The following is a 7,154-nucleotide window of genomic DNA, read 5'->3' on the forward strand; positions in this document are numbered from 1 at the left end:
GCACTAGCCCATGCCGTCGGCTAGTGTCCACAAAGACAGCTTTGACACCATCTCAAGTGACTTACAAAAGGTGTATTTCTTGCACTTCCCACCATGACTCTGCTTCGAAGTGACTTCAGCTGATGCTTTTTGTAGCTTTTCAGGAGGTTAAATGGTGCTTTGGTCTGCGTGCCGACATTCAGCCTGAGTTGAGTGTTGCCAATCGTTACCAGGATCAGAGCCTCCTGCTTTCACTGGAAGTGTGGCAACAGTAGTCTCGATGTACTTTGCTTTATCAAGATAATATCCAGAGGGTTTCAGTGCAGAAAAGCTCTTTGGAGTAACTTCAACGCTGGAGCAAAATGATGTCTTGTAATAACAAAATTAGCAAGTTCATTCATTGGGCTACAGCTCATGCAGTCAACTGAGAAAGGGGTGTCCTCTTTGGCTCTTCACAAGGAAGAACTGTGAGCAGTGAGTAATTTGGGAAGGGAAACACTGGCATCACTAGTCTCACTGAGGCTCAGATGGGCCACGAAGGGCATGAGCACGTGGTTACTATGTTCTTTTTTATTTTTATATTTGCCATGGTTATTAGCAGTCACTTTTGCCACGAAGTTTTCATATTCTATTTCTATTTTCATTTTATATTTTATATGTAAAAAAACTAATTCATAGGCCCCCAGGGTCTTTATTTAGCTGTTCCTCAAAAGATGACAGCAAATGTCAACGTCACTGTCCTTAGGCTTGTAATGTACTCTACACAGACGTGACCAGCATCCCCGCAGGACAACCTGTAAGGGCATCTCGAGGTGAAGCGAGTGACCTGAGGTTGCACCAAGTTTGAAGGCAAAGCCCTGAGCAGAGACACCCCGCAGCATGGCTCGGCAGCCCACGGCTGCTGCCCCAGGTCACCCTCTCAGCACTGGCGTGGGAGGAGGCGTTTCGGGGTGGAAGCCCAGCCCTGCCACAAAAAGGGACAGCAAAGAGCTGGGCTGTGCCACAATCTGCTCTGGGAACAGCGTGACAGATGGAGCTGGCCCCAACACTCGGAGTTGTGTTGAAAGGGGAAACGCCGGCAGATTTTCAGTGTTTCCATTGACATTATCAAGAGTGAGCATTTCTAAGCCCTGATTTCTTGAATTTAAAAATGTAGGTTTGTACCTGCTTGCATCCTGTTAACACTTGGTGTCCTTCGGGCCCATGAACACCCCTTCCCTACAGTCACCACCGATTCTGAATCCTACTGTCTCCTGCAATGACTGGGCACAGGAAGGAAACACGTCACACAAAAGTGCATCAGCTGTAGGTCAGGACTTTTGAACTGAGCACATTTTGCAGGTAGCTGGTTGCAAACGCTGAGGCTGTTGAACCCAAAAGTGATTTTAAATGTGACAGAAGTAACTTGAAGCCTATGAATTTTGAAACAGAAGAGATCTGGATTAGTTAAAAATCTTTCAGTGCACCTCTCCAATAACAACTTACGTGCCACGTGGTTTTCCTCTCTTTAACTGGGTTATAATCACTCTGTTTACAATGCTATGTGTGGTGCATGCATGTGCACCTCTTGCCCACTCTTCTCGAGTCAATCTGGCAGCTCAGGTCTGGTTCTCCCCCGTCTCAGGCAAGTCGCTGCCCCTCACTGCGGCTGGTTCACAGCGGCTCAGCCCCGCACAGGCGGCTCAGCTGCGTGAGCAGAGCAGGGAATTGAGTCGCATTACCCCTGTGCCAGGAGGATGCTAGAGCTGTTGGGTTCCACCTCGCTTTCACTGCCTTTTTTTTTTTTTTTTTTTTTTTTTAATTTAGACTGTGAAATACCTCAGCCCCATCTTGAGGCAGTGGGAAGCTCTGAAATGATGGGTTTTCCCTTGTTGTGGGGCAGGAACCTGGTTTGCTCCCCCACCGGTCACAGTGCTCAACCCTCCAGGGTGGGTGAGGATGTGGGGTGGGCACGGCGCTGGCCTGGAAGCCAAGACTCCACGGGTGCTGGCAGTCGCCTCTCCCAGCCTCTTGGCAGCCACTGGCAAATGTGGCTCCCCCGGGGCCCATGTGTTTGGGGTGGGTGCTGGCCAGGCCGGGCTGCACGTCCCAGGAGTACCCGGAGAGCCAGCGCTCGGGCCCATGGCGGGAGACCGCTTCTGAAACGCTGGGTGCAATGTGTCCTACACACACAGTTTGGTTTTTTTTTTTTTTATTGGAAGTTTAATAATTTCTTCCCTAACTATTTCTTCTGCCTGGCCAAAAATGGCGTCTAAAATTAGCTTCCCCAGATAAAGACATTTTTGACATATTTGGTACATTCTTATCCAAACACTGAAAGCCAGCTGCTTGGGATGGGTTATGGAGAAAAATCTGTTTGTAACTATACTGATCTGGCATTGTTGGTCCTGGAATTAATAGCTTTTTTATCTGTCTACATCCTATGCTCATTTTTTCCATACTAAGAGAGTGCTAGAGGAAGCATTATAAAGGCTATATAATTAAAACCAGAAGTGCCTCCCAGTGAACTTAACAGTAAATGCTAATGGCATTTCTAGCAAAAATAGTGCCCATGGGGACTCATTGCAAATGAACTAAGAAGGACTCAGCACTGTTGCTTTTATGGATTTTAACTGAAACCATACAGTTGAAAAGAGTCAGGATTTGGATTTTTTTCATGTCAGTTGAAGTCCTCTGTAACTGCAGTCACCAGCTGCTGGGTAAAACCTGTGAGATCAGATTCAGAAGACACCCCTGATTCTGCTGTTTATCATTGTGTTACTTCCCTTACCAGGACATTACCATCACAACCCAGTTTTTCCACCTACTTTCCTGGTTATGCACTGGTGAAAGTCATTTGACTCCAGGGAGCAGTGCTGGAATGAGAAAAGACCTGGGCTTCGGTGTGAAGAAAGGCCAGGGGGAGGCTGGGGACCTCGCAGCCCCCCATGCCCAACTCTGGGCTGATGCCAGCAAAGGGACCGAGGGCCAGCTCTGCACATCTCAGGGCTCTGCACCCTTTAGGGTGTAAAAAAAAAAGATGTTGAGAGAGACAAAAATAACATATTTAAAGAATGCCCACAAAAATGCAGCGGTCTTGTAATGGCCGTGCTTTGCAAATACTTCTGTGCCTGATTTTCCAGGCCTGCATGAGAAGTTTGCACAGGGAGTTTTAAATGGCGTGTTTTAGGCGATTTTGCTCTAACTGGTGAAGCCTTTCTGTGGCCTGGCCACCGAAGTGTTTGCTGCAGGAGTGGGGGATTTGGCAGGAAGGCAGAAAATTGGGGAGCGAATAACAGCTCAAGATTAAATGCGTTTCTGCGCAGATGGTCACACCAGTGGGCTGCAGAGGGGCTCTGGTGCCTGACTTACATGCTACTGACAGCTAAATGCCTCGAGGGGAAAGCGTCCCATCCTGGCACGGGGCCTTTTGCTAAGCTGCTTCTGCAGTAACAAACCCAGCTGCTGGGGAGCGAGCCGGCAGCTCAGGAGGGGAAAACTTCCTTTTAAAGGGCAAACCCAATGCCGGGGCAGGCTGGGCTGGAGGCAGGCAAGCTAGTGTCCACCTTGCCAGCTCCTGGTTCCTGCTCCATCCATCAACACCAAGCCCCACCTAGAACCCTAGAGAACCTGGGTAACCCAAAATGAACAGAAGTCTGCTAGAAGTGATCTAGACCAGTGACTATCTGGGCAGGGAGAGGTCTCAGTCACTGGAGCATGGCTGTAGGCTTGAGGGACCTGGTTTGGTGCTTGGGCAAGTTCCTGACATGCTGGGAATGGGGGGAGCAAATGTTGTTCCTGGCAGAGAGGTTCTGGGCACGTCAGTAATGAGGGACCACACAGGGCTACAGGGCAGAAGTTGATTCATCTAAGTCATAAGCAAGCTTTGCTTGCTCCCAGCCAGCACTGGTCTTGAACCCGCTGGTGGAAAGACCGTACAGGAGCATATGTTGCTCTTTGCTAAGCTTGTTCTTAGTCATCTGTGCTCCTGTAACATTACTGGTGAAATCTTAGTGGCGAGGAGCTTCCCTGGGGCTGTTGCGGGATTTCCACAAAGTCATTTGAGTTGATACCCACAATTAATGGATCGACCTAAAGCTTGGATCAAGGCTGGTGATAGAGATATGGTACAACTTGATTAAAGACTGGGCACTTAAAATGGTTTGATCTGGGACTTTTTCCCTCTTCTTCAACTCATTTTAGTGGTTTCTGGAGGAAATGCAGCCAAGATCTGCATGAAATTTAATGCGCCAGGTGTGTCCCAGAGAAAGCAAGCACCTGACACCTAGCTGTGTTACGAAAATGTCTTGCAAATTTACATTTTCTTGATAATAAGACACTGTATGACTTTCAGTGACAGCAAGACCATTCTCTCGGCAAGAGGAGAGCCAGAGAGGGCAAAACAGAAGACAAGCAATAAGCAGTACTCCTGCGTCTGTGTTGGCAGGGCAGTGGGCCAAGAAACTCTCATCTATTGGCACTTTTGCTGTGACTTTGGCCAGACTCAGTTTCTGGAGCCAGGTCAGTGTGTCTCGGACTGCGGGTCATGGGATTTGCTGAAAGGGCTTAGGGGCGGTGGCGGAGCCCTGGGCAGCAGCTACCGGCAGCTCAGTCCCTCCAGCAGCCGCCGCTCGCTGCCAGCACTGCTGCCAGCCTGGTGGGAGCTCCGAGGTGCCCTGAGTCACCAGCAGCAGCTCGGTTTCTCCAGGATGGAGAAGCGTAAAAAAAAGCTGTAATTACTGACCATGAGCATTTGCAGTGTTCTGTGCTCCAGAGGAACTGAGCTGCAGCCAAGCAGGGGTGGAAGCCAAAGGGTTTGGTACAATTCATGGGCCGGAGCGGGGTTTCTTAAACATAAGCTTATAGGCACACACCAGAAGTTTCCTTCTTGGCAGATGTAAGCTCTGAAAAATGTGGCAAGGAGAGTGGGATGTTCAGTCAGCCCTTTAATAACAAACAGCTGTAATAAAGTCCGTGTTTCCTACAAGTCAAAATAAATGTTGCCACCAAGAGAAGTGGAGCCAGTGCTTCAGCTCACATAGCTGGGAAATGTCAGGGTGGAGGGGACCCACACAGTGAATTTTCTCCTCCCATTTGAACTTTGTTCCTTCTTCCATCACCTTTTTTTCTTCTCCCGTCTCCGTTGCGATGCTGCATGCCACTGCACCTTTCCATATTAGCTGGCATTCTACAGCAATAAAACCAATCCTTGTAATGTACTTTGTATCTAGCTGCGAGTAGGAAATTTTCAAAAGCTGCCTTCACCCCGGTTATTGAACTTCAGAGAACAAGCCCTGGAGATGAGTGGCCAGCTGAACTTCAGGGTCGCCAGCACCCTTGCCACTTCTGTTAAGAAGGGAAGCTAAGGCTGAGGTCAGGCCCTTGTGTGAACCTCTGGTTGGTCACTGAAATCACTGAACCATCCAAAAACCACGGAAGACTCTTTCCCTCCCCCATCGTTTTGGTTGTTTTTTGTTTTTTTTTTCATTCCCTCATTCGTTTTGGAGACAAGCATTATAGGAAAACTGCAGTAAGCTATTTTCAGGGCAGCTACGTGTTTTTTGACTTGTTGACATCCCTGTAAAACCTTGACCTGCCAAGGGCATTTAGCTCTGTATCTTGGTCCTGTACGAGGTCCAAGTTTCACAGCCATTAGGCAGCTAAGCGATAAATGCTGTGGCTTAGAGGTTGCCTAATGGAATCTTTTGCCCCAGAAGACATTCAGAGTAAAATCCATGGTGATGCTTACAGAAAAATGGTAAGCTTTGGAAGTAACATGTTGGGCTGAAGTAGAGACACCGCTGCCTGGCTTCAGCCAAGCCTGGCTCAGGGGAGACGGGCGGTCGTCCACCCCAGCAGTTGCCTTAAGAGAAGGTGAACACGTGAACTTGTCCTGGCAAGAAAATCAGGCTGCTGGTTGAGGAGCAGGATGAGCTGTGGCCTGTCCCTCGGCATCTTCACCTTCAGCAGCAGGCAGGAGAACAGGAAGGAGCGATGCCCCTGGGAAGAGGACCTTAGGGGACAGAGGGTCTGTTGAAGGAGATGGATGAGCTAATTGTGAGATTTCCTTCTTTGCCCCATTAGGATGCAATAAACTTGGTCTCATATCTGCATCACAGGGGAACTGCCGGATTAGGGATGCAAACAAATCTTGTGATCATCTCCCACCTCACATCCATTGACTCTAAAGGGTGCTGTCAAAGCTCCCCAGATGGCTGGAGGTCAGCTGAAGATGTAGATTGTCTTTGTGAACTACTTGGGTTTATTACATGTTGTGGTGTAAAGCCCGCTTGTGAAAAGGGGACAAGAACAGAGATTTTCAATAGAAATGTAGAAAGCGTCCTGTTGAGAAAAATCAGGTGTGCCTGGCTTACCTGCTCTGTAAAGGCTTTCACTGGCATTTACTCATTAACTCAGGAATGCAGGACAACCAAATTACAGGCTTGTCCTCACAGTAACAAGAACACACCGATTCAAGTGGGTCACGGACAGCAAAGCCCGGGGGCCTGTCTGTGAATAATGCCCACAGTCAGGTTTGGGTCTCAGGGATGGGACTCGCGAGCTCTCTGGGGGACGCTGTTGCTGAGTGATCGACAGGACTCTGCCAGCTCCAGCACCCACAGCTGTGACCTCAAAGACAGCTCCACGCTGCCCGAACCTCAGCAGCTGGGACTGCAGTCCCCAGTAAATAAATAGATTGCTAGCCTTCAGCAGGCAGCCGCAGCGTGTTTTCCACTCTGCCTTTACCAGCTGGCCCTCCCTCATGAGACCCGCTGACTCCACATGCTGAGACAGCACCCAGATGCTGTGGATTTGCCTTGCTTAGAGAGGACTTTAAAAAGTTAAGACAGAGCTTAAACAAGACTGAAGCAAACTATGTGTAGACCTGATCCTAAATATAGTTGGAATAGCACCCCTTAATTGGCCGTCGAGTCACTCCAAACCAAGCTCTTCTTCAATGCTTTTTTAGTTGTTGGTAGAAATTCAGCTCAAGTATAAACCATGACATACAGTTTTCAAATTGCTCCTGCAATATTGATCCAGATACTGCTTTGGATTACCTGAAGATATTGGGGTGGGAGTGTGTTAGGTTTAAGACTATTACAGTGAAGTACAAATAGATTTTAGTCTTTATAAAAAGTCCCAAATCTCATCCTGTCCCCAGCTGCCAGAAAAAATGATAAAGCAAAGATACT

Source organism: Tyto alba, unplaced genomic scaffold (genome assembly GCF_018691265.1).
Source record: "Tyto alba isolate M040663 unplaced genomic scaffold, T.alba_DEE_v4.0 Super-Scaffold_22, whole genome shotgun sequence".
Lineage (NCBI taxonomy): Eukaryota > Metazoa > Chordata > Aves > Strigiformes > Tytonidae > Tyto > Tyto alba.